Genomic DNA, 26,159 nt, shown 5'->3' on the forward strand with positions numbered 1-26,159 from the left:
AGAGGCCAATAGTTTTAAATAGAGCACCACAAACAACAGGTATTCCTTTAGAAATAAACTTTTCTTGTGTTACTTCTAAAATCTACAGATTCTTAACTCTGCAACAGTTAGACAGAGGGGGTTACAGTTAGGCCCCCAACAGTCAGCAAAACAAGTCATAAAACAATAAAAGAGGCTCCCTTATCAAGAGCATCCCAGCACACATCCCAACTGTAGTTCCATTACAAACAGTTTCCTTTATCTTATCATGTCAGAGGCCAACTGAAACCAAGTCCACCTATATAAAAAACACCCCATCAGACACAGTATTTTCCTCAGCACTTCACAACTGCCGCAAGGTATAGCGTTTTAACTTAGCGTTTAATCAAACCTCATTTTACGGATCTAAGTGGCTCCTCATCACTAGCCAATTCACCATTTTATTTAAATATCTGAATTTTCGGAATGAGGATCCAAGCGGGACACAGAGGCTGCTAGTTTTAACACACCAGAATGCAAATATAAATAAAAGCCTGACTATCCTAAGAGCCTAGCTGCAGTGACACCTTTTTTTTTCACACGGATTCCTGGATGTGCGTTCGAGCCGACTTTGCTACCCGCACAGAGCGTTTCTGCCATTCGGGTGCTGCTTATACAGTAGAGAAAAGCAACAGTAAAGCGTGTTTCTCTGCTCCAAGAAATCCGAGGGCCTTTCACACAGTAAGCATGTCTGTTATACCCAGCGCATAAATGTCTCTGTGTTAGCGCTGATTATTCAAACCCTGTTTAAAATGTGACACATATGTTATCCAAAATTGTTTCCTCTAAATTTGCAAAGTTACTGATTTAAAAATTATATTTTTGAATTTTTAATTGCATGACAAACATACGATAGACTCTTGAGCATATTTATATAGCTAAATTCACAATGGTATAACCGTGCTAAATAAAAGAGGCCCAAGCACCAAAGCACTCTAATGCAAGCCTCTAAACTGTATGTTGATAAGTACATGAAGCGTACCTTTTCCTCTACAGCTGAAAACAGTCTGTATCCATACCTTGAGGATCTGCTGAATTGTTTTTAATGGCACTTTTTTTGCTGAACTGCAGATGATGATGAATTCCTCTTTATTGTAGAAACTGTCCCTAAGCTATTGTTGCTCAAACTTACTGAGTTCCCTAGCTACTTCCTTACTATGTCAGTAAACTTTTTGAAAAGGAAGCTGTTGTAGATTTAAAGAAACATCTTAATTAAAGCAAAGGCAAAAAAATGGAATGAATTTTATGTGACTGTTCATATTAAAGCCAACAAGTGAAAATCCAAAAACGGCTCCAATCCTTTGCATTAATGATCTCCCTCTCTCTCTGTGTGTGTGTGTGTGTGTGTGTGTGTGTGTGTGTGTGTGTGTGTGTGCACCCAAACAACCCCTATTTCGACCAAAGGGAGGCTTTCTGGTTAATTAAAACATATTTCTGTTCTTTAAGGTTTGAGTGTCTACCAACTACTGAACTTCCTTGTTCAATAATTTCTTTAGCAGGAAAATGAGAGGGCTTCCCCCCATCTATGAGGTAAGAGTACTTGTTGTTTTTGTTGTTTAAACATAAATGAAAAGATATCTTTTTAATACACAGGATGAGGAATACATTGTTTAATTAACATGCTTTTTAATACACAGGGCAAGGTATTCTGAAATCTTCTGCTACCTGCTGCTGGTTATTGTTGGTTTTACTTCCTTATATTCAAGGTGTGCAACAAAGGCTATATTAGTGTAAGTGTATCTAATGAAGTTGCTCGTGATTGTACATAACAATCTTCCAAACAACTTATTTTTGCAGCATCAGATGTTTAAGGAGCACTACCGTAATGCCAAAACTCCCAATGACTAGTAAACTGGAAGAAAGACATAATATAAATTTGGATGACACACTTAATTTTGGGTAAGAAAATTGACTCACCATTTGTTAATTAAAATTATTTTCCTTTACATCTATTTAATAACATATTAATATAATAATAATAATAATAATAATAATAATAATAATAATAATATTGTTGTTGTTGTTGTCATTGTTATTATTATTATTATTATTATTATTATTATTATTAACAACTTTTTTTTTAAAAACCTTAAAGAACAGTGATGACTACCAGTAAACACCCCTGGCAGTTCCTGTGTAACAAGCAGGAATTTGATACCGTGGTCATATTAACTGATTGTGCAAGATGCTAAACCACCTGTTACAAAAACATGAATCTCTTAATATTTACAATTAAATGCTACAAATTTAATAGACATGCATGAATTTTAATCAAAAGCTAGCTGGAAAATAACAATGGTCAGCTTATTTCAAGATATCCTTACTGTTATCCAACTTTAGTTATTATTAACACTTTAATAATATTGTTGTTATTGTTGTTGTCTTAGTTAAGAACAAAAATTGTTGTTATCAACCAATTTACACCAACATTAATGTTATGGAATTTTTACTGATTTATATGATTATGCTTCAAATGTTATGTTATACTTATGTTCACATATTTCACCAGACACAGCTTTCTGAAGAACCAGGAAACTGACCCGGTGACATTTACCGCAAGAGATCAGCACAGAAATACACATCCTCAGAAGTTGCCTCGCATTATCTTATTCTTTGAAATTGACTTGTAGCACACACACCTCGTGACATACACACACACACACACAGCTTACACACAGACAGCATCGGGACCTGCGTAACAGGAAATGTGATTATATTTGCATATTGACGATGTAACCTATAAAAATAAACGAATACTGCAGCTCGGTGTGATTTACTCTCTGAGTTTCACCCGTGCCGCACGTTATCAGTATCAAGTGTCTCAGTGTTGTTTATTCACCTGACTGTTTGTTAACTGTAAATCTCTGACAATTAAAATCCAGCATTTTGTAATATACTTCAACCCTGGTGGCCACGGTAATTAGGAGAAAAAAGGTCAAAGACATAAGGCAAAGGACAGATTAAAGTCAGAATTCTGACTTTAATCTCAGAATTCTGACTTTTTTCTCTGATTTTAATCTCACAATTCTGAGAAAAAAGTCAGAATTCTGAGATTAAAGTCAGAATTCTTTTTTTTTTTTTCCAGTGGCCCTAATCCTCTTCCGTAGAAAACAAATGCTAACCAAGAGAAGACAACCTCAAAATCTAATTTTCAACTGACATTTGGGAACTGTTTTAACATTTCTCTATGGCAGGGGTCCCCAATCCCAGTCCACGAGGGCCGGTGTCCCTGCAGGTTTTAGATGTGTCCTTGATCCATCACAGCTGATTGATAAATTACCTTCTCAACATGTCTTGAAGTTCTCCAGAGGCCTGGTAATGAACTAATCATGTGATTCAGGTGTGTTGACCCAGGGTGAGTTCTAAAACCTGCAGGGACACTGGCCCTTGTGGACTGGGATTGGTGACCCCTGCTCTATGGGGAGGGAGATGGCGAAAGCTGTGCTTCAGAGAGAGAACCATAAATTCTCTCATGACTCAATCCTGGGTTTCGGTACCGCTGTAAATGATGCACGACAGAGCCGACCACATGTTCACACTTTTTGTTATTTGCTAATGCCTTTAGAGTGTGAGTATTTGAGTTGATTTTAGCAAATAGCATGAGCCTGGCTGTTTCCCCGGGGTCAGTATCCCCACCGTTACTGACGGGTGCAACCTTTTCGGTTGCGAGTGACAGGTGTTAATAAAGCGTTGCCTCTGACCACAATAACGGCACTCATTTATGGAGAATCTTCTTCTCCAAGTAACGATGGTAGATCTTTTGAGGCAACCTCACCTTTCAATCCGTCGCTAAGAGTATGTAAAAATGCTTCTCAGAATGCCTTCGCAGAGTGCCTAATCCAGAAATCCTCAGAGAAGTCTGCAACACTTTGTCTCCCCTGCTTCAAAGACATCAAAGAGTGGGCACTGGGATTTGAACCCTTATCGAAAACAGCCCAAAACTTGGTTTGGAAATTAAAAAAGGTAATTTCAGAATTTTCTTTCAACACAGCCTGGGCCTGCTTCAGAGCCTGACCGCAGAGTAGCTGGACAAAATAAGCTGTTTTTGATTCGTATGTTCTGGGTTGTTGCCAAAACACGAGTGAACACTGAGTGAGAGAGCTGGTGGTCTTTTCTAACTTACCCGAAAACAGTTCAGGCGTTGGCAGGAATCTCTCTGGTGTCTCCTGGAAGTGAAATGGCTAGCGCTTCTGGGGCATCTGTCAATTTACTTTTGAACCCCTGAAATGAGAGGATTGTGTTAAAAAATGCTTCAGTTCAAAAAAAATAAATCACTCGCTCTTCCACTTTACTCAGAAATAAACTGTTTTATGTATTCTTTTTAAAAACACCTCCATCTTTTTCTCTGTCTCTAATTAAGGTACCTGGATGCCTACCTCAAGACTTTCCTCACCTCAGCAGAACAACATTTTATGTTGGGATTACCACTGATTACCACTTATGTGTTCACAGATTCACCAGAAAAAGTACCAAACATCACACTTGCTTCTGAGCGAAACATAAAGGTTATTTAAGTGGAAAAGCATGCCAGGCGGCAAGACATCTCTATGATGCGAATCAGAACAATATCAGAAACAATAGGATCAGAGATTCGTCACAAATTTCATTATGTCTTCTGTTTTGATGTGGATCAGGAGTTTAAGGGCAGATTTGGGTCTGAGGCACTGGGTGATTCTGTGGCATTGCTCCACACCCAAATCTAAAGCCTTCATGGAAACTGGAGATTTCTACTACCATGTGTGGATCAGGGAAATTATTTTACTGCTATTGTTAATAATCAGCATCATTACCATTGCATTAATAATATAATATATAGCATTGATATTGCATTCAGATGTTTAAACAGTGTGTGTGTCTTTCAGAAAGACTAAGTTGCAGGCTGACAGGAAGTTGCAGGCTTGCAGAGCATGCTTCTGCAGAAGTGAAACCGAAAGCAGAGTCTAAGTGCAGGTTATTCTGAGGAGCTGGTTAGACAAGGCTATTTGAATAACTAGGTTATTCAAATAGCAATAAAAAATAATACAATTTGAATAACTAGGTTATTCAAATTGTCTTTTATGCTTTTATGTTCTTTTATTAAGCTTTTAGTAGAGGTTCTTGATTATAACATTTATTCAACATAGTACATATAGTTTCAGTTAGGTTATTACACATAAGGATGAGCCTTTGTTCTGGTGAAAGGTCAGAAGTGCAACGGGTGAAATGAGAGAGCATATAAGGTCGACACATACACACACACACACACACACACACACACACATACACAGTAGATAGATGCATTTATAGGTGAGAGGTTAGTCATGTTTGTCTCTGCAAAAGAGGAACAGTTTTTTGTTGTCTCTGCAAAAAGAGGAACAGTTTCTTGTTGTCTCTGCAAAAAGAGGAACAGTTTCTTACAGAAGTGTCTGCGGTTTTGGAGAAGCGCTAGTCAAAAAGGTTGACAATGTTCTTTTTAAACTGTGTTAAAAGTCATTGTGGTTTTGATTTGACGTATGCATGTATTCTGTTTGGTGACGCATGAAGGGCCGTCATTAAATTCAAACCCTGATGGTATAAAATATCTACTTATGCTTTGGTTAATCGGAGATCAGTGCTGTCTGTGAACAGGCACTGGTCTTCCCACGCGTGTATTTCATTAAAATCAATTGTTTGACCAAGCTCTTCTGGACCATGGTTGTTTGTACTCTCCTTCCTCAGTATTTGAACCCTAACATTTGGGGGCTTCGTCCGGTGGTTGAGGAGGGAGAGAGTTGGAGGTGTAGACGGAGAAATCCGGGGTCCAAGGTGGTCAGACGGGCAAACACGAGTGCCAGTGGTTGAAATGAGTGGGCATAAGCCGGCTTATCTTAAGGTAAGGCACTACCTGTTGAATTATTTCCAAAGTGTGCCAAATTGGACATTACAAATTAAAGTCTACTCACTGAAATTACTGGTGAATGTCTGCTTTGATTTTGATGAGAATCTCATGACAGTACTGAGGATTTAATGCAGTTGGACTGCTAAAAATGATTGAATGCGGTTGGACCGCTAAAGGATTTAATACGGTTGGACCGTGTAAAGCAGTTGGACTGCTGAGTGATTTTAGTATATTAGGGAATTTGGTTATTGTTTGGGGTTGGAGCCCCTATTGGTTATAAGGTTGGACCTGCTACAGTCTAACTCTTTTTTGGGTGTTTTACTGTTGTTCCAAAGTATTATAAATTATTGAAGAACGCCAGTTGGACTGGTGGGAAGCGCATAGCCTGGAGTTTACGCTCCCTCTTTGTCGTGGACGTGCGACATTGACCTCTCGGCGAAGAGGGTTAGTTCAGTGTGGCTTAACTGTGGGGTACAGGGCATCCTGGAATAAGCTAGTGGTTGGACTACTTTACCGTTTGGAACGGTAATCTGCGCTTTTTTGGGCAGCAAAGGTTGGACCTTGGGTGTTGGACACTCTTAAATTGAGTTAGGGATTTTAGAGATGAGGCCAGAAACTGTTGGACAGATACTGGTTAATTGATCACAAAAAAGTTGGACTTTATCAGTTGGACCGTTAACTTAAATTTGTCGAAATTGGTTAGGCGCTAAAGCTGTTGGGCCTGACAGTGGTTGTAAATATAAGACGTATTTGTAATATAAAATAAGAGAGTTTGGTGTGAGAGGAGGCTGTGTGTCGAGTCAGCAATGCACTGACTGCCTGCTGATATTTTTAGACAGTGTGTGTGAAGATGCAAATTAGTAAGTAGTGAAATGCTTAAAACCACCGTTGGTTTTACAAATACTGCTGCAAACATTGTTGAATGTGTGTTTAAGACGCTGTTTATGTTTATTAGAGGGCTCTAAATAAAGTTTTGAGTTGCCGTAGTGGATGTATAGTAATTGACTGAGTTTGGATGTAGATATATAAATATATTCAGTGCATTGTAGATACTTAAGACTAACATATCACTTTCAGTAGTAACCTCTCTCCAGCAATAATTGCTGGTGTGTTTTATTTTTTTCAATTTCTTGTGTGTGCTGAGAGAATTAATAGAGGTTTCAATTGTTTTGGGGTTTTTTTGTTTTTTGACTTGCTCTTTCTGATTATGAAAAGCATTAAGGTGACTCCTTCAGTGAGTAAGTGACGGGCAGGTGAGTAAGTGACGGAAGTGACGGACAAGGTAAGCGACTCATGTTGTAACTGACGTCAGACGCCGGAGATTTTGGCGGAAAATTAAAGCAAATGGTAGTTTAGATTTGAACAAATTCATTTAAGCTTCAGCATTACCAAATACACTTATCAATTGTCTTATAACTAACACTATTTGTCTAAATAATCTCCAACACCCTGGAGAACAACGAGGAGAGTTTAGAGACTCTCCAAGATTACATCGATCAGTGCTTTCAGGATCTCGTGATGAAGAAGACCCCGTGTGCAGCTTCCCCGGCCAAAGCTGAGACGCCGTCGTCGAAAAGACAACGCCCGGCAGATTCCCCCGGCTCAACATCGCCAGCCGGCAAAGATATTGCCGACATATTGGAGTCAATCGACAAGCGATTGTCCAGTTTCGACGCAAGGCTGTCCTTGGTGGAGATTCTTCACCGAGAATTTAAATGCTTGCGAGAATCCCTGGAGTACAGCCAGCAGCAGGTGGAAACGCTTGCTGCTGAAAATGCCACGCTAAGGGAGTCGGTGAAATGTCTCACAGATAATGTTACCCAGCTCAATAGAGAAAATAAAAAAATTAAAGAAACAGTTATCGATCTACAAGCTCGTAGCATGCGTGATAATCTGGTATTTTCTGGTATTCCAGAAGCCGCTGGAGAGGACGCGGAGACCACGGTAAAAAGCTTCATCAAAACCCACCTGAAGCTGCCGGAGGACACTGTGAAGAACATCGTCTTCGATCGGGTACATCGCCTCGGCCCCATTCGGGCTACGGCCGGGAGACCACGTCCTATCGTGGCCAAATTCGGCCACTTCAAACAAAAGCAACATGTGAAAAGCCGCGGCAGGGAATTAAAAGGAACGGACTTCAGCGTGAATGACCAGTTCCCCAAAGAGATCTTGGAACGACGCAGGGTCCTCTTCCCAATCCGACGCGGCTTCATCCAGAAGGGCTCCCGCACTGTCATCGCTGTGGACCGGCTGTACGTGGACGGACAGCTCCACCGCGACCCCAACATCACTCCGTGGCTGTATTAACCTCACACCAGATAAGAATCAGCTACACCATTTCCCTATCCACTCACACTAACTTGCATTAACATCTGTTTAACTTACCAGTATCAAATCGCATCTTAAAGTGTGATTTCATAGCAGAATTAACACCGTCACTCTCCGTCAGTGATTTAATTGGAATGTTTATGTTTTGTTTCTGTTTTTTTTTTTCTTCTCGTTTTTTTTTTTTTTTTCCTCCTCTCTTTTCCCCCTCTTGGTTTTATGCTGCTCACCCCTGTCCTTGGTTTCTTTCTTTATTCCTTTCACTGCCTCGATCACCTGCTTCGACACTCATCCACAAACATCCTTTATTTCGACACATACGCACCATGCGCTCAACGGCAGCACATTTACATCAGTCAGACAGCGCACACAGTCATATAAGATACACACACACTTAAGCCAAGCCTACTCATATTAGTAACTATGCATACACAAAGTCAGACTCAGGGAGCATCTCGCCACACATTTTTTCTCTCTCTCCTTCTCTTTATTTATGAACAAGTGACGTATTCTCTCCACCTGTCTAAGCAACGCACACAGCATACATCCCTAGTTATACACAAACATCTATGGGTACACTGAGGTTCATTACATGGAATATAAATGGAGCTGGCTCCAGAGAAAAGAGGTTAAAAATATTTAACCAACTCAAAAAACTACAGGCAGATGTTGTCCTATTACAAGAGACCCACAGACCTCTTAGAGGTTCGAATGAACTTAAAACACCTGAGTTTCCTAATGTGTTCTCAGCTTGTTATAATTCTAGACAAAGGGGAGTAGCAATTTTAATACATAAAAATATTAATTTCACAGTACTCGATACAGTTATAGATCCAGAGGGCAGATTCTTAATCATTAAACTATCTATATGTGATAAAAAGCTATGTATTGCAAGTGTATATGGTCCAAATGTTGATGATCCCTCATTCTTTCACGGTTTTTTCAGTGCACTCTCTGAACACTTAGATGGCACACTTGTTCTTGGAGGTGACCTCAACCTTGGACTAAATGAAGACATGGATAGGCTCAATACAGCGGGAACTCAGCGTAATTGGCAGTCCACAAATATAATCAAACAGTATATGAGCGACTTTGGTCTTTGCGATGCATGGCGCTCCCTTCACCCCACCAGTAAGGAATATACTTTTTTCTCACATGTCCATCACTCCTACTCTCGTCTGGATTATTTTTTGGTCAGCAGCTCACTGCTGAACGACATTTCAGACACTGAGATTCATCCTATAGCTGTCAGCGATCATGGTCCTGTATCTTTAACACTAATGCACAAGAATAATACTACGCCAAGAAAAAACTGGAGATTTAATATATCACTACTTAAAGATGAAGACTTTATTAAATATTTTAAAAAAGAGTGGACTTCATATTTGAACTATAATGACACTCCCGAAACATCAGCTTCTGTTCTATGGGAAGCAGGGAAAGCTGTGATGAGAGGTAAAATAATTTCTTTCTCATCACATAAAAAGAAAAAAGAAAACAAAAATATTCAGGAATTAGAAAAAAACATCAAATCACTAGAAGAAGCCTACGCGTCCCACCAAGATCAGGAAACATTGAACAAAATACGCAAAACAAAACTAGAATTAAATGAGATAATTGATAAAAAAACAAAATTCTTAGTACAAAGACTACGCCTACAAAATTATGAACATGGTAATAAATCCGGTCAATTTCTAGCAAACCAGCTAAAAATAAATAAAGAAAAAACAACTATATGTGCTGTTCAAGATTCATCTGGGAACACAATATATGATCCGATACAAATAAACAACATTTTCAGGGATTTCTATAAAACGTTGTATTCACCACAAATAAACCCATCTAAAAAAGAAATTGATCAGTTTTTGGACAACATAACTCTTCCAAAATTATTGGACACTCAAGCAATGGCACTGGATTCACCACTGACACCAGGTGAACTCCAGGAAGCCCTGATAAGTATGCACAATAATAAGGCTCCAGGTCCAGATGGCTTTCCTGCAGAATTCTACAAAGAATTCTGGTCGATTCTAGCACCAGTTTTCTACAGAACGTTGTTGGAAATTAAAGAAAAGGGCAGACTTCCATCAAATATGAATTCTGCAAACATTAATCTCCTGCTAAAACCAGGCAAAGACCCTGTATATCCCTCAAGCTATCGTCCAATATCCCTTATAAATGTAGACCTTAAAATAATCTGCAAAGCTCTCTCAAAGAGACTGGAGAAAATAACCCCCCTCTTAATTCATCCTGACCAAACTGGTTTCATAAAAGGTAGGCACTCATCAACAAATACACGTAGATTACTTAATTTGATAGACTACTCATACAGTAAAAACCTAGAAACTACAATATTCTCTTTAGACGCAGAAAAAGCATTTGACAGAGTTAACTGGAAATTTCTATTTGCAACTTTACACAAATTTGGTTTTGGATCCTCTTTCATAAACTGGTTAAAAATATTATATAATTCCCCAACAGCTTGTGTTAGAACAAATGACCAGACATCCTCCAGCTTCTGTCTCTTGAGGGGCACCAGGCAGGGATGCCCACTCTCCCCTTCACTATTTGCAATTTTTATTGAACCACTAGCAGCAGCAATTAGACAGAATTCAGTAATTAAGGGCATAAAATGCAAGAACGTGGAACATAAAATCAGCCTTTATGCGGATGATGTGTTACTCTTTCTCCAAAATTCACAAACCAATATCTCTGGGGTGATTGAATTGATAAACTCTTTTGCAAGAATATCAGATTACTCAATTAACTGGTCAAAATCTACAGTCCTACCGATTAATTGCTCCTTCCATAATTCCTCTTCTACACCACTGCAATCGGGAAATATAAAATATTTAGGTATTAATGTTTCTCCCAAGCTTGCAGATCTAACTAAATTAAACCATATCCCACTTTTAAAGAAGGTAGAAGATGATCTGGCTAGATGGAAATGTCTACCCATATCACTCATGGGAAGGGTTGCCGCTATAAAAATGATGGTCTTACGAAAAATAAATTATTTATTCTCAATGATCCCAACTAAACCGCCACAAGATTGGTTCAGATCTCTAGATTCATGTATGTCCAAATTCCTTTGGAAAAATAAACCCCCACGTATAAGCTTAAAAACACTACAAAAGACCAAGGATAAAGGAGGACTAGAACTGCCTAACTTTCAGCAATACTTCTTAGCCAACAGGCTTCAGTTTATCTCAGGATGGCTAAAACACACCCTCTTAGATGAACCTTAGCTAGATGTAGAACAAGCACTCTGCAATAATCTAGAGATCTCAGACCTACCATTTATCAGCTCAAACATCCAACGACATGAATGCTTTAAAAGCATCAACATCAGCTCTTCTCTGACAGCATGGTGGGAGTTTCTAAAATTGACGGCGTCTTCATTAATCCCATGCAAACGTACACCTATCTGGAACAACCCTGACATATTACAAAACAATAATATGATAAACTTTTCAGATTGGAGTGATAAAGGAATCAAATATTTAGAACATATACTAGAAGGAACAGAATTTATTTCATTTGACGGACTAGTTACACAATATGGGCTCAACAAGAAAAGATTTTTAGAATATCAACAAATTAAATCCATAGTAAAAAAGAAATTTAAACCGGGTCAAGTTGAACTACAAACACCACCAAGTGTGGTTCAATTTCTTACTCTTAAACCCCCCAAATTACTATCCAAAATATACAGAATGCTTTCTAAAACAGATGAATCAATATCACTTCCTATTGCAAAATGGGAAGCGGATTTATCAGTTAACTTAGACCTAAACTTCTGGTCTCAGATTTGCTTAAAAACCTTTCATCTAATTAGAAATCCCAGTCTTCAATTAATTCAATACAAAATATTACATAGAGTGCACTATACAGGTCATCGGATGTTCAAGATGGGCTTTACGTCTACCAACAACTGCTCACACTGCCAAACCAATTCACCGGACAATTATATCCACGCTCTTTGGTTCTGTCCACCAGTTCAGAAGTTTTGGCGCGAGATATGTGAAGACTTATCGAAGTGTCTGAAATGTAACATTCCAACTTCCCCCTTAGTGTGTTTGTTGGGCAGCTTAGATAATGTCACTTCAGAAAAGAATATCGCCCATATGGTTTTCACTGCCCTATGCATAGCCAAGAAAACAGTCCTCATGAACTGGAAAAATAAAAATAATCTTAATTCTAACCAATATAGAAATTATCTATTAGATTACATTAGTCTTGATACAGCCTCTGCCACCACATCAGATCAATTGCTCTGGGCTCCTTTGATCAGCTCCATCACCTAGTGGGGGTGGGGGGTCATAGTTTGGTCCCGCCTTCACTGTTGTGATTGGTGTGGGGGTAGGGACAGGCTTAGGGCGTCGGGGGGTTCCCCGGAGGCATCTTCCTTGGGGGGCTCAACCCGGGGTAGCGGTCATGTCCGGTTAGGGGCTCTGTTGGCTCTCCGGTGACTGTTTCCTCGCGGCTGCGTGCAGCGGGGCTAGGGGAGGGTCTGTGCTGACGGGCGTGGGTTACTGACCTGGTAGCCTGGCTGCCCCTGGGTGGGTCCGGGATGGGCGTGAGGTTCTGGGGGCGCTCCGTCTCTGGGCTGGGACCCGGACCGGGCCTCGGGGGCTTGGGTCCTGGTTGGTGTGTTGCCGGGGTTGTGGGCGGGTGGGTGCATGGGGGCCCAGCCCTGGAGCAGGGTGCCGCCGGTGCGTCGAGCCACCTGGGGGGCTCTTCAACTGGTGGGGGAGATTGTCACATCTTGCAGGAGCTTTCCTCTCCTCAGGAGCTGCCTCTGCAGGAGGGGGAGATACAGGAGAGGTGGAGGAAGATCTCAGCCTGGGTGTTTATTGTCTTATGTAGTCTGGAAGATGAGTGGATGGTGGGGTGGGTGCAGTTTTCTCTGTGGTGGGGTTGGGTGGACTGTCCCGGGCTCTGTGGGGCCGGGCGGCGCTGCTACACTGGGCCCGGTCTGGATGGGCCTGGGCCCCCTTTCCCTGGCGGGTCGCGGAGTATGGGGGTGCCTACTGGGGTCAGCGGGGGAGCTGGCCCCAGGGAGGGGTCACTTGCCCCTCCCTTCCTTCCCTCCCCATCTCCAGCTGCCTCCCTCTTCCCGCTCCACCACAACCACCCACACATGCAGGGCCTTGGAGTAGGGGTATGTCACCAGGGTGCAGAGGAGGCTACCCCCCCCCCCCCCCTGTCCCCTTCTGGCTGCCTCTGCCTCAATTTTATCCCACAACTTAGACATTCACATTACTCACACTCTCATTACACATACATATAGGATCTTGGGGGTGGGCACGATACACGGAGTCCAAAGTACCATCAGGGTGTACACCCCACCCCTGGCATCGTTGCCCACCTCTCAATTTTAAATACACGTAGACATTGAGGGCTAGCAGGAGGGACCATGCGCTTACCTGCTCTCTGGCAGGTAGCTCCAAGCCCTCCTGGGTTTTAAATGCACCTTAGAACACACATGCATCAACATTACAATGAGCGGGTGGAGGGAGGTTCGGAGTCTTCTCTCACCCCCGTTCTCTGCGACCTGCTGGAGCAGGGGGGCTAGGACTAGGAGGAGGAGTTGGCCGTCCGACTGCGGTCTGGAGTGTGGAGCCTTCCTGCTGCTGCGGAGTCGGGGCGGTCTGCCTCCCCCCACCGCAGGGAAAAGGGAAACACCACCTGGGTCTGGGTGCAGTTCCCCCCTCCAGGGGCGGGGGCACCTAGACCCGGTTTGTAGAGTACACTTGGGGAGTGTGATCGTGTGTACAACGTCTCTTTATGTCTGTCTCCACGTTGGTTGAGTGTGGAGTAAGTGCATATGAGAGCATGAGGGTGGGAATGGATGTTTGTATCTGTGTGTGCCTGTATGTCTGTGTCTATATGTCAGGTTGGGTGTCAGGCGCCACCTCTCTGGGGACATCTCAGGCCCTCCAAGGTTTGGAGGCCTATCTCCCCCTACCACCACTTCCCCTGCCAGTGGCGGACCCCCTCAGACATCGGTGCGTTGGTGGTTCTTTGTGTCCGGGGATGGGCGTCCAGGTACACACCGGCTCACTCCTTGGCGGCCGCTTATCGGGGCCTGGAGCCTGGGGCTCGCTCGGGCCACTTCGGAGGTGGGGTGCCCCCGGCCTCTCGGCCTGGGGCTCGGTCACTCAGGCGCAGCTGGCTGCCGGCGGAGCTCACGGGCGCGTCACTGCAACTCCCCCTGGCTTCTGCTCCGCGGCTGCTGAGTGAGCCCTCATCTGGGACTCTCCTCAGCTCTTTCCGGGACAGTGGCGCAGCTGCCCCTCTGTTGGTCTTCCTTGGTCTCTTGTGTTCTGGGGGCCTCTGGATGTCTGGAGTTTTGATCTCCTCCACACCTGCTTCACGCCCTGGAGGACGGGGCTGTGGCCCCCCCACACCCTCTAGCAGATTATTACATGAAGGAACCTTTTAAAAAAACAAAAAACAAGCGCGTCCATGCTCACAGGTGTACACACGGGTGATCACACCCACAAACTACACCCTTTTTGGCTCCTACCTCAAAGCACACTGTGTTCTGTTGATCTTATGTGCTGCACAATAATGTTTAACATTTAGTATTTACTGTCATATTCCCATATATCATTGTGATGTTGTTTATTCTATTACTCTTGTTCTCTTCTGCTTGCTTTCTTTTTTCTTTCTCAGCAGGTGATCCAGGTGATTGATATATGCATTTTTTTTTCTCTGCCCGTTCTGTTGGTTTTTGTCTTTTGCCCTTCTCCCCCGTCCCTCTTCTCAGCTGTTTCTCTTTCCCTCTTTCTTTCTCCCCTTCTTTCCCCCAGTCAAGTCTGTACCGTATTCAGTAAGTGAAAATAAAATAAACAATAAAAGGTGAATCAAATGGACCATTACGGCAAGGCTGGGATGGTCAGTTTGGTAAAGTAAATCCGTTGGGTAATCTTTCTTTGCCTTTAGACAACAATTCTGATGGCAAAAGAGCCAAACGGGACAGGCCAAAAAAAACAAAAAAAAAACAAAAAAAAAAACAAATACTGCTGCAAACATTGTTGAATGTGTGTTTAAGACGCTGTTTATGTTTATTAGAGGGCTCTAAATAAAGTTTTGAGTTGCCGTAGTGGATGTATAGTAATTGACTGAGTTTGGATGTAGATATATAAATATATTCAGTGCATTGTAGATACTTAAGACTAACATATCACTTTCAGTAGTAACCTCTCTCCAGCAATAATTGCTGGTGTGTTTTATTTTTTCAATTTCTTGTGTGTGCTGAGAGAATTAATAGAGGTTTGAATTGTTTTTGGGTTTTTTTGTTTTTTGACTTGCTCTTTCTGATTATGAAAAGCATGTCTAAAATGTTCTTAGGAAAGCGTATTTTGAGTTATATTCCTCAACTCCTGCCACAGTTTAAGTGTGTGAATGCTGTGAGTAGTAGGTTTTGAGTGATTGGGTGTGATTTGTACAAAATAATAAATACGTAATATTAACAAAAGTTGATAGTAGAGTGAGTGCAGAAGTAGAAGTGTGAGAGAAAAGACGGTGATGTGAATGCTGACAAATGCAAAGAGTTTAGTCTATTTAAAAGGCAGTGTGTGTGAGAGGAGTATGAAATGATTGTGTGAATGATGCTACATTTTAGATCAAAAGTTAGTAGAATTACAGAGGGTTTGTAGATTGTAAATACAAAACAAAAAGAGTTTGATTAGACTGTAGAAACAGGAAATATGGCTCTGAGTGCTGTGTGAGTAACAGGAAGCGTTTGTGTGACAGGAACTGTGCATGCCCATAAAAGGATACTCACTGTCACAAGTGAGCACCCAGAGGGAAATAGACTCTAGCCAGACGAAGCAAATGGAGGTTTTAAGAAAAGAAATGAAAAGGATATTAATTTTATGCTTTAGTGTGTTAATACAGGTTACAAATAAATAAAGGTGGACTTTTCTCAACCTGGAATTTTAAGAGGCAAAACCATAGATTAACAGAATTGGGAAAAACAGGCCAGATTTTGGCTTAAAATTTTACAGCTTGACCTCCCACTTGGCCCCCATCCTGAGAAGAAGCTCAAAGGTCAGTTAATCTCCTGATGAAGACCGACAGAACATCGTGGACTTGAAGAATTAACAGCAGGCAGAAGGCAGTGCAACTGAAACCACACTGACGACACCAGCAGCAGCATGTAAGAAAAGCACACGATGCAACATGTACTGTAAATTACAGGCTGGACAGTTGAACAGTGGGATAATGAGCTGTGGGAAAGCACTGGACACTGATTTTCAGATCTGCCATGCTTGGAGTAATCTTGAAAGAGACGACTGAAAGGATGAGCAGAGAAGAAGAAACCAAGTGATGAAGCATGCACGGTGGACTGCAGGCTGGTAAGAACAGTGTGACATAACTGTTTAAAGGCACTGAATGTGATATTTTACCAGGCTGGGACCTAATCTAAAAGGAAAATACTGAAAAGAAACAGAGAAGAAACAGACTGTCTTTGCTGGAGATTTCAAGACAACAAAGGACACTGTGAGAAGAGCACAGGGGCCAGTGGGAAGGTGAAGTCCAGAGGAGTTCGAGTGACTGGAGGGTATAATTGGGTTGAAATTGAAGCCTGAACTCATGGATGGTTTAGAGATGTCCACCAGAGAAAACTAAAGAGGTAAACAAAAATAGAAAACACACATACACAAATTGTTACATGTGAAATTATTTTTGGAAAGAATCAGAAGGGAGATGGTTCGAATTAAGAAATTAGTGAAAAGATGCATGGATTAAACCTGATTATAACATACAGAGGCAATGAAGAAAGCAGCTTACACTCACTGAATATTAACATACATAGAAACCGCAATGAAGACATGCTTACACTTATACACATGACATAAGTTGGTATTTCTGACCAGAGAGAGAGAAACGGGTAGTTTAAGTACTCATGATAATAATGAAAATGTCTTAGTTGTGTTATATTCAGGGGCGAAGTAGACCTGGACCAATTCTCCACATGCAGCGGTCGGAAGAAACTTATAGGTTAACATGACTGGACATGTTAAGGCAAGTTTCTGGTTGAATTGTTTACAGCGCCATGTGTCGCTGAACCTAACAAGCAAACTCCGACCTATGTCTGAGGACCAGGAATGCTGTTATTTAAGGTGGGAACTTAAAATTTGGTTTATCAAATTTTGGGAAAGAGAAAACTGACGGCTTAAGTGGAGAATTGTGAAGGAGTCTGAAACACTGCAAAAGCAACATATGCAAAATCACATACACAAGCAGAAAACGCATTAACCTTACAAGGACAAGCTCATGAAGATTAATGCATAGACATTGATAAACCTGGCTAAGAACACAAACATACGCAATGAAAATCAGCTCGCTATTTGTATGAGTGATAGAATGGTGTGAATGTTTAATAAAATACACTCAGGGCTTGAAGTTGAGGAATAACTCAAAATAAGCTATATGACAGAGGGAGTGAGTTATGGAAAAAAAGAAAAGTGATTAAAGTAGTTTTAAAAGAGTGATTTAGGAGTGCTCTCGTACTGAGTGATCAAAACCAGTGATCACTGTAGAAAGAAATAAAATAATTTAATAAGGTGGTAATGTTTAAACATGTATTTCTCTTGTTACGGCAACTTGTTGAGATATGACTCAGTATGCAAATTAGCTGGAGTGAGTGGTGACGCAGAAGCTTCCTGTGTGTGTGTGACTGAGGCTTTCAGGAGAGGAAGCATAGCAGACTGTTCAGAAGTGCAGATTTGGATAATAAATTTATAGTTTAGTGATGATATGTTGTCATAATGGGGTTATATCTTATGCTGAATCTAAGTATGTTAAAGTGCATAAAGGGGGCGATGGTTGTGTGCAAATTGTGTGGTTGTAACAAGACTTTCGGTGTATTGAATGGTAAATGGTAAATGGCCTGTATTTGTATAGCGCTTTTCTAGTCCCTAAGGACCCCAAAGCGCTTTACACAACCTGTCATCCACCCATTCACACACACATTCACACACTGGTGATGGCAAGCTACATTGTAGCCACTAGCCACCCTGGGGCGCACTGACAGAGGCGAGGCTGCCGGACACTGGCGCCACCGGGCCCTCTGACCACCACCAGTAGGCAACGGGTGAAGTGTCTTGCCCATGGACACAACGACCGAGACTGTCCAAGCCGGGGCTCAAACCGGCAACCTTCCGATTACAAGGCGAACTCCCAACTCTTGAGCCACGATCGCCCCTATTGAGGAGGTGAAATTATGTGAGTTGACCTGGAAGGGTGGCAAAACGTTTGTGTGCTTAAGATTTTTGAGGTTGTTGTGGTGATGGGTTGATTCTGTCAGTGAGGTTCGGGTTGTTTTTGTTTTTTGTTTTTAATAGAGGGAGTTTTAGTAAACATGGACATGTGGGGGCCCATTATTTTTGTAACAGTGCACTTAGAGAAAACCTGTCAGGTGATTTCGTTTTGTGTTTTGATGAGCTAATAATCAGCTCTTTTTCTCATGTTTGTTCTAAGCAGGCCTGGAACAGTGAATAACAGCGCTGACAAATTCTCGGGAAGAGCAAATATAAGGTGGGCTTTCCAGATTACAACTGGCTGAGGAGAAAGCTACCTGTGGGGACTGATGAGGTCGTAAGTCCCTGTCTAAAAGGATTGTAGCGATTCGATCCAGTCCAAAAGCATGAAGAACTATTTTCCTATGGAAATAGAACAAATAAATGAGCTCATTTTGCTGAGGGTGGAGAATCTGATTACTTGCGCGGGAGGCTCCACTATTAGCAAAAATATGGTGTGAATGCATGTGAGTGAATGTGTGTGACTGGATGAAGGTGGGGACGAATAAATGTGGACAAACAATTTGCCAGAAAGAGAAGGGTATACTTTGCTTTGCTTTGCTTTTCCCATAAGCAGGAGGAGTGGAAGGCTTAATTCTTGGGTTGCTGATGTTTGCTTTGAGAAAATTTCTGTTTTATTGATTGGGGTTAGATTATGGTATTATAGTATATTGTTGGGAGAATGCCAAATGCTAAAGGGGAAACATTTTTTGATAGAACTCATGTTACCATTAACTGAAGAAACACATGACTGATAACTGTTTTGTTTTAAGTTTATTTTTATGACATAGATTGGATCATGAGTGGGGAAAACTGAGCATGTTTAGTTTTGACACATGAAATGTGTCAAAAAAGGGGGAATTTGTGAAACTGAAGCAGAGATTGTTATTTTTATGCCAAGGTTAAAGGATTAAAGTAAACTGAATTCTGTTTAGAAGATACAATGCCGGTGTTTTTAAAGCTGTATACAAATCTTAGAGGGAAATTGTGGGACACGTTGGCAAAAAGATACGCTTTGGGGAAAACTAGTGAAGGTTGTAGGAGTAGAAAAGGTTTGATTTCTTTTTGATATCTAGAAGAAGTGGTTATAATGTAGGCTTACACATACAGATATTATAGATTTATTTTTAGGATAAAGGGGAGAGCTTATACGTAGAAATGATTTTTTTATACATATTGCATTTTGTGCCTTTAAAGGAGTTGTGGCTCAATTCGTCTCTTGAGTGTCACGAGCCTTTGGCTAGCGCTATGATTAGCCAATATACTGTGAGGATGATATGAGTTATTGAAGGATTGCACACGCTTACAGACACATAGAGTCCATAAACACACATGACAGTATTGATTCCAGGCAAAAGGCCTCAAATTCATTTCGCGTTTAACTGAACTTGAGCTGGCCCTGTAACAAGTGACAGAAAAGAGGAACTGAGTAGGAGTTTCTTGCTTTAGAGAAGGACCAAAGGAAGGAAAGCATATATTTTGGTTAAGTCTGATAAACTAGAATTAGAAGGTATTGTTACATTAAAAGGAGCAAAATGAAATAAAAAGGCTATATCAAAAACAGGTTATAACATAGGAAATGTGAGTTTTAAAATGAAGTTAGTGTTAACACACAGGAGTTGTTTCAAGGCAGCGTTTAGCTATGATGAAATGTATGCATGAGTAATTGCTTATATGTTTAAACTTAATTGATTAAAATGGTTGTTTTCTCTTGGAGCTTTTAGTAGAATAGGCGCTTATAATGATTCTCTTGTGATCTATTGTGAAAGTTGACTTGCAGTAGCAAGAGTTCTGTGTACAGGATGTTGATGATCAGATAAGGGAGAATAGAGCGAGCGACAGGAAACGTAGGCAGGGACGTGAAAGCAGCGTTTTAAGAGTTTTAAAATGATGAGTAACGTTGAGGAATATATATAAATACAAGTCAATAAGTGAAGAACATAATTAGGATCATGCTCTTGATTAAAGAGTCCCAAACATGATAAGTTAGGGAGGCATAGGAAAAGGTGTTTTGTTTCCTTTTTAGCAAAAGAGGGTCAAGAGAGGGAGTGTGGATCAGGGAAATTATTTTACTGCTATTGTTAATAATCAGCATCATTACCATTGCATTAATAATATAATATATAGCATTGATATTGCATTCAGATGTTTAAACAGTGTGTGTGTCTTTCAGAAAGACTAAGTTGCAGGCTGACAGGAAGTTGCAGGCTTGCAGAGTGTGCTTTTGCAGAAGTGAAACCGAAAGCAGGGTCTAAGTGCAGGTTATTCTGAGGACTGGTTGGTTGAGGCTGGTTAGACGAGGCTATTTGAATAACTAGGTTGTTCAAATTGTCTTTTATACTTTTATGTTCTTTTATTAAGTTTTTAGTAGAGGTTCTGCTCTTTTTCTCATGTTTGTTCTAAGCAGGCCTGGAACAGTGAATAACAGCGCTGACAAATTCTCGGGAAGAGCAAATATAAGGTGGGCTTTCCAGATTACAACTGGCTGAGGAGAAAGCTACCTGTGGGGACCTGATCAGGTTGTAAGTCCCTGTCTAAAAGGATTGTAGCGATTCGATCCAGTTCAAAAGCATGAAGAACTATTTTCCTATGGACAAACCCTGGTTTACTCCTAAACTCAAAAAGCTGTGGCTGGAAAAGAGAAAGGCGTTCAGAAGCGGAGACAGGGACTGCTACAGAGAGGCCAAGTACAGGTTCACTAAAGAAGTGGACGTTGCTAAACACCAGCACTCTGAGAAGATGCAGCAGCAGATCTCAAAGAATGACTCGGCCTCTGTGTGTAAAGGTTTTAGGAATATCACCAACTACAAGCCTAAAACCCCCCACTCCACTGATGACTTGCTCTTGGCCAACACCCTCAACGACTTTTACTGCCGTTTTGACGAGTCATCAGGCAGCCTTCACACCTCCAACGGCCCCAACAATAGAGACACTTTGGACACTCATTCCCCCACCTCTCCCCCCTCCATAGAGCCATCACCACCTTCAAACACTTCACCTACAACACCCCCCTCCTCACCCCACACAAAAGAGGATTTCACACCACCTCCTCCCACCACAACTCTTCATATTCATGAAGCAGGTGTGAGGAAGCAGTTTAAGAGTCTGAATGCTCGAAAAGCTCCCGGCCCAGACGGTGTGTCTCCTGCCACCCTCAGACACTGTGCAAACGAGCTGGCCCCAGTGTTTTCTGGTATTTTCAACTCCTCACTGCAGGCATGTCATGTGCCTGCCTTCTTCAAGTCCTCTACCATAATCCCTGTCCCCAAGAAACCTAGGATCACTGGACTAAATGACTACAGACCCATGGCTCTGACATCTGTGGTCATGAAGTCATTTGAGCGGCTGGTTCTCTCCTATCTCAAGACCCTCACGGCCCCCCTCCTGGACCCCCTGCAGTTTGCATACAGAGACAACAGGTCTGTAGATGACGCCATCAATATGGCCCTACACTTCATCCTGCAGCATCTGGACTCCCCAGGAACTTACGCCAGGATCCTGTTTGTGGACTTCAGCTCTGCCTTCAACACCATCCTTCCAGACCATCTCCAAGGCAAGCTTTCCCAGATGAATGTGCCTGATCCCATCTGCCGGTGGATCACTGACTTCCTGACGGACAGGAAGCAGCATGTGAGGCTGGGAAAGAATGTCTCGGACTCCCGGACCATTAGCACCGGCTCCTCTCAGGGCTGTGTTCTTTCACCCCTGCTCTTCTCCCTGTACCTCCAACCACCAGTCTGTCAAGCTAATCAAGTTTGCAGATGACACCACCGTTATTGGACTCATCTCGGACGGGGATGAGTCTGCCTACAGGAGGGAGGTTGAACGTCTGATGTCCTGGTGCAGCCACAACAACCTGGTGCTGAATGCCCAGAAGACAGTGGAGATTATTGTGGACTTCAGGAAGCACACAGCTCCACTCCCCCCCATCATCCTGACTGACACCCCCATCACCTCTGTGGACTCATTCCGCTTCCTGGGTACCACCATCACCCAGGACCTGAAGTGGGAGCCCACCATCACCTCTGTCATTAAGAAAGCCCAGCAAAGGATGTACTTCCTGAGGCAGCTGAAGAAATTCAACCTGCCAACACGGACGATGATGCAATTCTACACAGCAATCATCGAGTCCATCCTCACCTCCTCCATCACCGTGTGGTACGCTGGAGCCACTATCAGGGACAAACAGAGACTGCAGCGTGTTGTGCGCTCTGCTGAGAAGGTGATTGGCTGCAGACTCCCATCTCTGCAGGACCTGTACACCTCCAGGACACTGGGGCATGCAGCTCGGATCTCAGCTGACCCTTCTCACCCTGGACACAGTCTGTTTGACCTGCTCCCCTCAGGCAGGAGGCTCCGGTCCATTCGCACCAGAACCTCTCGCCATAAGAACAGTTTCTTCCCCTCTGCTGTTGGACACATGAACAATAACCGTATGACTGTTCCCACCACTAACACATGACCCTACGCTGTGTTCACTGCATCATTCCATGTTTGGCACTGATCACCACCTGCACTCATGTATATATCATGTATATATCTATCTACTTAGCACTTTTAATTCTTATTCTTATTCTTATTTTTATTTTCATGTTTATTTAAGCGTAATTTATGACAGTATGTTTGCACTGAAGCACGGCAGCAATTTCCTAATGTTGTAAACCTGCTCAACATTTGGCAATAAAACCCATTCAGATTCTCATTCTGATTCTTATTCTGGTTAATTGGAGATCAGCGCTGTCTGTGAACAGGCGCTGGTCTTCCCACGTGTGTATTTCATTAAAATCAATTGTTTGACCAAGCTCTTCTGGACCATGGTTGTTTGTACTCTCCTTCCTCAATATTTGAACCCTGACACATGCTGCTATCTTTGGAGGACTGTGGCAAAATGTAAAGCATTTGGTAGATGCCTGTTATCTGGGTATTATGGAGGATAAAATAAATAATGTGGAAGCTCTGTGGCATGATGAGAGCCATCTAAACAAGTACTTTTGGATTCATAAACCAAGCAGGCTGCTGTCTCCAGAGTACTGCTGGGACCAGAGCATTTGGGACAAGCGTGATATACTTGTCACCCGCCTAGTGTGGGCACCAAAACATTATGACACACTTCGTAGTGGGTAGACTGGACAGGAAATTAAAATTAGAATCCTTTTGTGACAGAAGTGCAAGCTTGTTGTTGATTTTATATTGGTTTCTTTTTATGTTTATTGGTTTACACATTCACCAAGCAGTGCACCAAAGGACAGCCACCTCGAGCACCAGTCTCCTCCACCACCAAGCAAACGGCCTGTGTTTCTGATGGTAGCTTTGAGTGTTTCTATGTGAAAACCTTAGACAAACTTTTCTTAATGAGCATAAATCAATGTGTGTGCTTTTGTTTTTTTAATGGTATATGAGCCCTTTGGAGTGAGAAGCCATTTTCTGTTGAAACCTGTTGGAATTGGTATTTTTTATATTATCATTTGTGCTAAGATATATAGCTATAGAATCGTTGCCTTTATGTGTCCTAATATGGCTATCATTATGAAGAAAGAGCCAGACAGTCAGAGGATTTATTTTCAACCTTCTAACATTTCCAGTATCTGTGTCTGTGCTGACAAAATGTGCTTTCTTTATTTAGAATGCAGCTTAGTGCAGAGATTAGCTATGTTACACATTTGGAAAGTACCATGTTCTGTTCTTTTAAGGTGCAAGACTTCACACCTTTAACTGTTCATTTGAGATATGACCTATTGCAAGTTCCTGTTTTTATAGGTTAGCAAGACGCTTACTTCTGCTTTGACCATACCTCATACACACAAGTTAAGTTCATTGAAAGATGGTATGTCTATGTATGGTATGGCTGAAAACACACAGACACACATGCACACCCACACACAGAGAATACAGACATTGATGTTGCTCAGATATGCCTGCTTAAGACTGTCACGTGTATTTGTAATTGCATATTCATGTATGTGACAATAAAAATGGCAGTGACAAGGGAGTCAGTCAAAGTTGGCCGAGTTCAGATGAAGGAATCTTTTCCTCAACTTTGGCTAGACTGGCACCACAAAACACTGTGCAGGTGATGGTCTTGTGTTCCAGCGGGGTTTGTGCCTAGATAAACCCAACAAAACCCATTTTATCTTATTTTCCACAGTAGGAATTTAGGCAAGCAAATTTTCTTTTGTTTGACTTTCATTTTGACTTGGCAACATTAGGGACCTTTAGAGATCTTTTGTTCGTTATTTTGGCATAGCTCAGTGCTGAAGTCAATAAACAGCTGTATAGCAGTTGCTCAGAATTTTGTCTCTTTTATTGGATGGAGTTGGAGTGGAGGGTCATATTTCCCATTAAGACCAGATTAATCCTTCCCCAGGGATATAACAATCAAAGTTTCCATTTTTCCACTACCTACTATAGAAATATTTATTCAAACATTTGTCTAGTCAATGAACTACCAGAACTTTTTTTTTCTTTTTTACACATTTATTATGTAGAAAAACTGAGACTTGCAGTTAAAAAATTGTACATCTTTTCCGCATATTAGACCTTCTCAGGGAACTGTAATTAAATGTCTGGCCCTCAAGATAAGTGTGTGCTGTATTTGGGGGATGATGTAAAAAAGTTTTCCCATATCAACTTAGTAAACACAGAGAGAAAGCTGGATTCAGTAATACGAGACATTACTAATAAATATGATCTTCTAATCTAGCCAACAGGATTTGTGGTCCCTCTAAAATCTGTAGAGGAAGTCTGTTTAACTCTTGCGTACGTGTCAAATGACTAAACATGTTAAGACTTACAAGTTATTGTGGAACCTACATGAAAATGAAATAGTGTATTTCAGCATATTCACAATCTCACCCCTGAACCACACACCCCAATACTTATCTTGGACCAAACCTGTGTCATTCTGCTGACCTCAGATCACCTTAGACCTGTCCTGCTGTGGATAATGATGTATTATTCATAGGCTGCCACCATCTGGCACATCAGTTTACCCAGCCACCTTGGCAGTCATCCTATCAAATACAAACAAGCAAGGAAGGGGCAGTAATCAGAACAGTCCTTACTCTACCCTCTGTAGTGTCCGTGCCAAATGAAGATGAATTCAAGTTAAAAGATTTCAGACACTGACTTATACATATTTATCAATGAAAGGATAAAATTTTCTATTTGGACTAATGGACAAATTGAGAGGGGCTAGATCTTTTATAAATCCCTTTTAAATAAAACCTGTCACCACAAGGTGGAGCTCAAATCACAACAATAAAAGGGAGAAGAAGCACAAACTATTTCCCACACAAAGGGAAATGCAAGATGACTGCTGTCATAACAATACCAACAGAGACTTAGAAGTATATAAGAAACAAAGAAAGAATATAAGAAAATGCAGAGATTATACTGCTCTTAGCTATATAGTTCATTTAAAAGGTTTGAGCTCATTCTTTTATCCTTCGAAAGAAAAAAAAACATCATGTTAAATTTACAGCAGAGTTATTAAGCCACCTAAACTGACAGAAAAGCTTTTTAAAAATATATAAAATGCGCTTTATTTTTTGAGGTTTGACAGAATTCTTTAAATATAGAATTTTTACTGGATCTGACTAATAACCAAACTTACAATCATTATGCTGAAGCAGCACCAAGCTGGA

General features: G+C 41.5%; 1 protein-coding gene and 1 pseudogene across 2 annotated transcripts in view; one reads left to right on the plus strand and one right to left on the minus strand.

Moving 5' to 3' along the window:
* The window catches only part of LOC309708055 (uncharacterized protein), a gene marked incomplete at its 3' end in the record, with an annotated part of 236,146 nt that overhangs the window by 41,687 nt on the left and 168,300 nt on the right, over positions 1-26,159 (minus strand). The window lies entirely within an intron of this gene.
* Positions 3,618-23,640, plus strand: LOC309709776 (N-acetyllactosaminide alpha-1,3-galactosyltransferase-like; annotated as a pseudogene). The gene is made up of 3 exons: positions 3,618-3,640; positions 4,379-4,755; positions 23,377-23,640. The product of its transcript is annotated as an N-acetyllactosaminide alpha-1,3-galactosyltransferase-like (transcript).

This window comes from Aulonocara stuartgranti (assembly GCF_965226115.1).
Source record: "Aulonocara stuartgranti genome assembly, chromosome: 1".
NCBI lineage: Eukaryota > Metazoa > Chordata > Actinopteri > Cichliformes > Cichlidae > Aulonocara > Aulonocara stuartgranti.